Source organism: Stegodyphus dumicola, chromosome 9 (genome assembly GCF_044657685.1).
Source record: "Stegodyphus dumicola isolate Sdum_Otavi_A_Nest chromosome 9, ASM4465768v1".
Classification (NCBI taxonomy): Eukaryota; Metazoa; Arthropoda; class Arachnida; order Araneae; family Eresidae; genus Stegodyphus; species Stegodyphus dumicola.
The window spans coordinates 9,932,978-9,942,405 of record NC_140776.1 but is presented as its reverse complement, the minus strand read 5'-3'; positions in this window follow the sequence as shown (position 1 = coordinate 9,942,405).

The window sequence follows — 9,428 nt, the reverse complement described above, 5'->3', positions numbered from 1 at the left end:
AATTTTAAATCTGAAACCTTCAGAGTTTTATTGAGTTTAATTAAGTCACAATAACACGCCGAACAAATACTAATTCAGAAGTCAAACAACAAAAATCAGCGTTATATTTTCGAAATTTTCACAGGACTAGTTTCGATGGTTTTACCGAATCACCATCCTCAGCTGCAAAACCACAAATGAACAAGATAGGAAATAATGATTAGATAAGATAAGAAAGCCTGTACAAGAGTTGAGTTTGTTAATCAAGAATTCTTTAATGCTTGACAAATTATGAAATAGATAATAAAACAAATTCCAAATTTGGGTTTACAAATGCCCATATTCGAATGGAGGTCTACGTTATTGAAAATGGGATGTCTCTTAAACGAAATTAATAGCTCTTTTGTGCAAATAGCCCCTTTGGGTTAATAATAAAAAAAAAATTGTAATTTGTATCCATCAGAAATTTTTAAAATTGTCCTATACCTAGGCGGCAATGGGGAAGCCATGGCAACCCTGCCCTGGCTACGCCATAGAAGCTGCTTATTTCCTACCTCCATGCAGAAAGAGAACCTGACCTCCATGGGGTACGCACATGCAATAAAATCTCGAACAAGTAAAAAGCAAGCGACATTCAATTCTTCCTTTTATCTAGCGCTGTTAAGAACAGAGGATAGGATAGAGAATTCAGGGCTGTAAAGAATGGGGGGGTCTTCAAAGTCCCGAAAATACGGCAGGGATACAAGGTAACTGTCTAATTGGTAGACATTCAACTGTTATTTGATATGTAAAAAATAAAGCTGTAACTTCCGCACCCTTCGGCACTGATACGGTGCTTTCTGCGTTCCTGGTCACTTTTAGGGCCGCTTGGGGCTGACTGACAGGACAATACTTCTCTCAGCTGGTGTCTCAGTTCCCCCTTCAAATTCTCAATTGCTGTCTCCAAGAGCATAGTGCAGTAAAAATTACTTCGGGACCGATTAAACATTTAATTATTTCCATTTCAGTTTTTAAAATTACAAATACTTCTATAGCTTCGTACTTAATTTTGTCAACACATATGTCACACAGTTCGATCATTGTAACTTTAACAGTTTAAAAGTTAATTAATTGAGAACAAACTATAATTTGTTTATCATTTACATGGTAAGACTTACAAAATAATGACTATAATGTTTAACAAATACAAAATGGCAACAGTAAACAGAATTCTAAAACGGATACTACATAGTTAATTCATTCATTGAGTTGTACTTCTATGACAGTTAGATGAAGCTGGCGTAATGCCATATTTCGTAGCGGGAAAATCTTTTAGAATTTTAAATGTTTTGTTGTTGAGTTTGTATTTAGTACAAAGTGAATGTCTTTATGTTAACATGAGAATAAAATGTAAAATTATTTAGACTGGTCCGACGTAGTTAGTTACTATCGACAGCTTTACATAAAGAAGTATTTAATTTTTTTTTTTTTTTTTTTTTTTTTATTCGAGACGCAAGCTAAATAGCCAGAAAATTGTTAACAACGGCGAAAATTAATTATACTAAAAATACATTATTGATACATTTTTTTTAGTTAAATATATATTAGTCACGTATTTCATTATCAAATTTTATACCTGTGCACTACGGGGGGGGGGGAAGAAAGAAGAAGAAAGGAAAAAAAAGAGGAGTATAGTTCTCTATCACCCGTTCTACTGGCCCAATTGACGAAATTCAAACTGCATTTTTCATGTTTCGAAAGAGCGACTTACGATACATATTAAACTTATATATAGCATTATTCTAATATCGGTATTTTGACACAAAATTGGATCTTTTTCTTAAATTCATGACTTTTTTTTTACCATATTTCGTTTCTACGCTTAAAATTTTCCCTAAATATTAAATTTTGTAAAATTTGGTGCCAAATTTATGGAGAAATTCAAAAATTTATCTTGGCGCATTTGCAATTTCGCGAAATTTTTTATTTATAGCAAACAACTTACTTTCTTTTTTACTTCCTTGTACGAAGTAAAAAGGAAGTATTGTAATCGCGAAAAGTTTCAGGCAGCATATTTCAACGAAAATATCCATTTTGACCGCTATCGAATGCAATATAACAATGTTTTTGCGTGATATCTGTACGTAAGGACAGAATAAAACACTCTTTTCCTCCAAAAAAATTATAAATCTGCTTTAAAATGAATTCTGAAGAGAATTTTTCGTGGCGTCCGTACGAACGTACGTACGTATCTCGCATAACACGAAAACGAGTAGACTCAGAAAGTTGAAATTTTGTATATAGGACTGCTATAACATGTAGATGTGCACCTCGTATTTTGGTTGCAATCGGACGCACCAAACGTATATAAATATATTTATATATATATCCACTCTGTTACCCGGCTCAGTGATCTTAGTTTCTTTACTTTTATATGTTTGTAAACTGTACATTTTTTTGCTTTAAAAATGATTGAATTATGTTGTTCTTTTCTTCCGGTTAAGGTTTTTATGCCTTTAGTAAATCTGTATGCAATATTTTTAGAATTATCAACAATTTTAAAGTTGTTTAAGTGCCGCTAAGCTTAATAATTTTTTTGATGGCGGCCATTGATTGTTTACATTTGAAACAGCAGGATAGTGGATTTGTTGCAAATCTAGAGAAACTTAGCTTCGCAACAACAAAGATAACGCCTTCATTTATTATTGTGAATTAAATCATGCTTAATCCTTTCTGGAATTTTTCGAGGAAATAAGTGTTTAAGATTTACTTCGTAATTTTTAATACAGATATTTTGAGTTTTTATGTATTTTTGCCTTGTCGCGAAGTGAGAACTGAATTAATTGAATGAGAAATACTCAGTCGTCTGTGAAAAACTGTTTCTTTTTTGTTTTGTTTGCTTAATTTCTTTTATACATCATTCTAGCTTTATTATAGTATTTGAATAGAACATGTGGCAACTATTAGATAATTCTATTTTTTAAATGATGTAATTTTTGTGCATTATGAGTTATAATATGAACGAAATATATACGTTAACTGTTATATAATTATTGGATTGTATAACAGTTAACTTAGTTTCCGTTACATAATTATTATATAAGTTAACTGCTATATAATTATTAATACTATTAAGTGAATCTAGCGCCAGAGTGTCGCTATGGTAAACAAATACTAGAGTGAATTTTAAAGAATGCATTTATTCTATTGCATTTATTCTATTTATGCGCTGTCGGCGAAGTAGATTTAATTCAATCCAATAAGTTTAAATGAAATGCAAGAAAAAATGCGTGTAATTTAATATTCCAATTTAATATTCCAATACAAGGAAGTCATGTGGTGTACACATCAGATTTTTTTTCGTTGATGCAGGAGAAAGAAAAAAGGTCCATCGTTCATTCTTTCAAATTATTTTAACGAAGTGCGTTAACCACTATTTCATTATTATCGCTTGTAATAAATAAGGCAAACTTCAAAACACGCCAAAATGTAAATGCATGTATATGGTAGGAAATTTTGAATAAAAAACTCTAATTTTTTACAGGTATGCTTAGAAAAACATCTATTTTAAGATGATAATAAAAATTTTATAAATTATAATTCAAAATGTTTTTCGAAAAATTTATAAAAGTTATTTAAAAATACAAATTTTAAAAATAAATCATTAAACAAAAATGGGCGAATTTTATTAGGAATGAACCTAAATTTTGAAATTTGAAAGAAAGAATCAAATAAGTTTAAAAAAAAAAAGGAGATGTTAATAAATATATGTCAAATCCAATTAACATGGAGGAGCTAAAGTTTTTAAAGCTAATTTTTTTTAAATTACTCGTGCGATTTTTACAAAATTTGACAGTTTGACATAATTTAAGTCGTAGAATCGAAATAAGGAAAAAAATTGGCATGTTATTTCAGAAAGCGTCCGAAGTTGTGTCAAAATACCTACGTTAGAACAATGCTATATAAAAATCTAATATATATCCTAAGTCGCGCTTTCGAGACATAAAAAAGCGTAATTTGAATTTTGTCAGTCGGCCCAGTAAACGGGAGATATTAGAAATGTCCTTTTTATTTTTTTTTCCCCCTCCTCCTCAGTGTACACGTGGAACAAAAAAGTAATGTATAAATATCAAAGGATAGAATGTTCCTTAATGTAAGTAAATTAATGTTAAAAAAATTGATGCAAATAGTTGGTAAAATTTAATGGAATGTTATGGTTCGGTTTTAGGGCAAAGGAAGAATTTTGAAGCTAACATGCAGATAAATAAACAGACCGTTATGGTGACACCGTATTATTAAATTACATACAGTACTCGCCGCTTATTAAAATCCCTTCCCTTCTAAACCTATTTGAGTTTATGAACAGCTGAGTTTAACAGACGGCGGTTTGTATATTGCAAACGGTGATATCGGTTTTAAAATCATTCTTAACAGCACTAATTTTCCTTTAGATGAAGCGTAGTCTTTTGACAGAAGCAAGCTTATTTCGCCGTTTAAGTTGCTTTTCGCAAATAATTCTAGTTCTGATAAATTAGAATTAGATCGGTTTTCTACTTTGTCGCAATGTTTGGAATCTCTTCATCATCGTGACCTAAAATGTATGTAGTTGTTCTGAAAAAAAAGGGGGGAGGTTAATATTACCTATTACTACACAAATGGAAGAAAATCGAATGTGAATTAAATGCTCCTAAAATATATTCGAAAATGTTTTGTATTTCCTCTGAATTCACGATAATGCGTTATCTTTGTTTATAAAAGGCTAAGGATGAACACATTTCATCAAGCAGACTTTAATTTTGCATCACTAATCTTCGATTGTTCTTCAATCCTTTCACGTGCAGCTGCGCTTAGCTGCAAATTTACCGCCAGTTATATAGTAATATAATTTTTTCGCGCGCCGCTTCAGTGAAACTTGGCGCCCGTATTTCATTCATTAGTTTTGCTTTCTAGGTTTGGCGACTTATCACAGTTTTACTCATTTGAACACAGTTCGGATTTTACTACTCAAAAGTGTTTAGCAAGACCCAAGTTGCGAAGCTATTCATTAAAACCGCAACGATCTCACAAATCCTCTGGCTGTAGTTCATTTTTATGATCAATCTTCAACAGCTTAAAAAAAAGTGTATATCTTTTTAAATGCAGAATGTTCTTCCGTACTAAGCAGGATTTAGCAAAATTCAATCTTAGCTTGGCGATCGTTTCAAATAAAATAACAGATGAGGATGCTATCTTGCAAAATGTATATGTGCATTGAAACTTTTCATTTAAAGCCAACCTGAATTTTTTTCAGGAACTGAAAAAAGTATTCAGCAAGATCCAAAAGCTGCAAAAATATTCCTTAAAACCGCACAGATCTCACAAATCCCCTAGTTCAGGGAATTCAAATTCCAAAATTAAATCCCCAGCATCCTGACCGAGTTTTTTCTCTAGCACTCATAAATGTATGCGATTTGAACCTTTGTTCAAGAGTGGTGGTGGTAGTAATACTTTGTATTGGTGGTACCACAGATTTTCAGTTTTTGGTTAGATGGTATGCGTTAGTCAAAAAGTTAAGAACTGCTGACCTAGTGGTTTTTTTTTTTTTTTTTTTTTTTTTAAGTTCTTACTTGCTTTACACTTAGGCACTACACGGATGCCCCGTGGAGGCCTTTTTAAGGGAAACTAGCACGTATCCACGTTACCACGAAAAGGCCCATGCAGCCAGCCCGTTCGCCGGAATTCGAACACCGGAGCAAACTACCAGTGTTCAGCGGCTTTTATGGCTTGGCCGCTGGTGGCCTAGCTGTAGTTTCAGGAGCTAATTTCATCATCTTTCTGCAAAGGTAATATTCCGCTAAAAATTGCTTCTGTAGAAGAAAGAGAATCGTCGTCATTATTTATCTCTCGAAATATTGTATCTCTTTATTCACTGAAACGGTAATGCTATTCAATCACCAAGCATTATTATCAAGCTCTTGTTCTTAATCACATCATTCTTATATTACCCCCACGATTATTTCGCCGCGTATCGTTCGCTCACATTGCTAACTTCTGGTTATGACTACGTGACCGAGGAGCTCATTAATTTAAATCGCTTTCCTTGCCGCTTTCGAATTTTTATTGTTGCATTTACGGTGAAAGGTTATAATGTAGGGCTCTAATATTCCTTAAAACGGTTATTTAATTTATTTATTCTTGTAAACGAATATATCCATATTCGGAGGAGGAATACGTTACTCAAAATTGGATGGCTCCGGATACCGTTGTTTTATCACAATGCGTGAAACATATGCAGATTCTTCATTATTTAATTTCTTTAAATGTAATACAGCGCGATAATATTGGGTTGGCAACAGTTTGAAAAGTGACACGGACATTTACAGTGAATCGACGCAAAATGCCAAAACGAAATTAATAGCCCTTCTAAGCTAACGCTCCTTTGAGCTAAAAAAAAAAATAAATAAATAAAGCCTGAAAGCTATCAAATTTTACATTACGCCCAAAGTTTTTTTTTTTTTTTTTTTTTTTTGGTGTGTGTGTGTGTGTGTGTGTGTGTGTGTATGTGTGTGTATGTGTGTGTTGCTTATATTTATTAAATATCATGTTCTTCGCACTTAAACCATAAAATTCAGCTCAAGAGCAATACCACAAAATAATTTTTAAATGAGCCTATCTTTACAATTTTCGATAAACAGCGCGCTGGAGATTTTTTTTTTTGGGGGGGGAGGTACAGTGTTGCCATTGCTCGCTTTGAAATCGTTCAATTTCTCAGTCATCCCTACATATGATGCGAAGATTCAGTGGGCGAATAGGCAGTTGCAATAAAATAGTTGAAATCGATAACAGTTTGTTCATCCGGACTAAAGAACATCACAAGCAGAGTACTTCCACAAGAGGCGGATTTTTAGGGGGCCGTTCTCAGGCCATTGGCTGCCCGTGTACTTTCCTAAGATAGCAGCCCCCAAATTAAAAATAAATAAATAAATAAATAAAAAGATAAAAATCTAATAAGTGATTTTAATTTTAATTTTTTTTTTTTTTTTTTTTTTTTTTTTTTTTGTACAGCGTTGCCATGCCTCGCTTTGAAATCCTTGAGTTTGTTCATCAAAAATTCGCTAAAGTTTTACAAAATACGAAATCGATAATAAAGCAGATTTCAAATTTGGCCTTCCACATGCCCGATATTCGCAGTAGGATTACGTCATTCAAAATTCGATGGCTCTATGTACCGCTGTTTTATCACTATGCGAGAAATATACATACATTTAATGCAGATTTTTCATTAATTAATTCTTCAAATATAATGCAGGACTCTAACATTTGGTGGCAACAGTTTGAAAAGTGAAACAGATATTTATAGTGAACCAACGCAAAATCGCAAAACGAAAACAATAGTCCTTCAGGAACAAACGCCCTTTAGACTAAAAATGCTCAGTGATTAATATAATTTTTTTTTCATACTCACTAAGTACTTACATATGACAAATTGTATAAAACGTAATTAAGTATGGCAAGTACTTACAATGAATTTAAAATTTTTAGGCCGTGTATCGTTTTCGCCGCCAGCGTTCTTTTACGCGCTGCACCCTTGCTAGAAACTGTCTTGGATTTTTGGAGGAATATGCCGGGAAGATTGTCTTTCAAATCTCGAATACAGATGCCATTACACTGACGGAGAAAATTCTTCATCATGTGCAAGATGGATCAGTGATCTATTCAGCTTACTGGAAGATGTATGAAACGGTGCACCTTGAAGTAGCCGGTTGTAGTCACTTTGGTGAATAGTTACTAAAATTATAGGTACTCAGTAAATATTAATCCTTAGTCCTTAGTTTGATTTGAAACTACGGTTAAATTTTGTCAGTTTCGCCTTTTCCTCCCCTGCCCGAAATATTTTAAATCTGACTTTGCACCGAAAACCTTTTAAATTCAAAAATACATTCTTTTCTATTACTTTAAAAAATATGCTTTGATTGAAGGGTACGAAAGAGCTAAAAAAAAAAGCGCTTTAATGTTTACTTTACGAACATTCCATTACTTCACGAAAGAATGAGATTTAGTATTATTAAAAAGCGAAAGAAAGTTGCATCAAATTATTTCCTTACCTATCATAAGTCCTATATATTAATTTAGAGAATTCTATAGTTGAACATATACCCCTAAAACGACACCCTCAGTTCTAGATGACTTGGATTTTCCATATAGATATTTGACTTCGATGCTCAATACCAATGATTATTTATGTCTTCAGAAATACTCATATAAGCAACCCTTCTAAAGTGATCGCAATCAATTCCCAGTTCTAGATGACTTAGATTTTCCATATAGATATTTGACTTCGATGCTCAATACCAATGATTATTTATGTCTTCAGAAATACTCATATAAGCAAACCCTTCTAAAGTGATCGCAATCAATTCCAAATGCCTTTGGTTCTCTGTCGATCCGTTTCCCTTAGAAAGTCCTCCTCGAAGGCATCCCTCTCTTTAGGCAGATAGCCCTCGTGTGCTTTGCCGTAGTGAAATAAACCAAATCAAATCAAACTTCTGTGGAGATGACCAAATTCGAAAGTAGCCGTTCAGTATTGATGTTTCTTCATGTTCTCAGAAATACTATTTTTCTTTTGAAAGGTGGTCGCTACGAGGTGGTTCAATGTACGTATGTAAGAAAGAAGATAACGAGAAAAAAAAAATTTTTAATCTGAAAGGTTTCATCAGATTTAAATTACGTCCCAAGAAGCTTTTTTTTTTTTTTTTAACGTTTTGTATGTTACATTTATTTATTAAATTATTAAATATCATATTCTTCGCACTTAAACTATAAAATTCAGTTCAACAGCAATGCCGCAAAACAATTTTAAAACGAGCATCTCTTTAAAATTTCCGGGGCACACCAGCGGCCGAGCGGTAACGTCGCTGAACACCGGTACTCGGACCCCACGAACGGGCTGGCTGCATGGGCGCTTTCGTGGTTTTTCCCATGTGTAACGTGTATACAAACCAGTTTCCCTTAGAAAGCCCTCCCTCTCTTTAGGCAGATAGCCCCAGTGTACTTTGCTGTAATTAAATAAACCAAACTTTAGAATTTCCGATACGCAGTTCCGTGCGCTGGAGATAAAAAGTCCCCCCCCCCCCGCAGAGTGTTGCCATTGCTCGCTTTTAAATCCTTAAGTTTGTTGATCAAAAATTCGTTAAAGTTTTACAAAATGTGAAATCGATAATGAAACAAATTCCAAATTTCAAATGCTACTATTCGCAGTAGGATTACGTCGTTCAAAATTGGATGGCTCTAGGTACCGTTGTTTTATCACAATGCGGGAAATATACATACATCGATGCACATTCTTCATTATTTAATTTCTTCAAATATAATACAGGGCGATAGTATTGGCGGTAACGATTTGAAATGTGATACAGCCTTTTAAAGTTTTTCAATGCAAAATCGCAAAACGAAAACTATAGGCACAAAGACCCTTTCGACTAATAATTCTA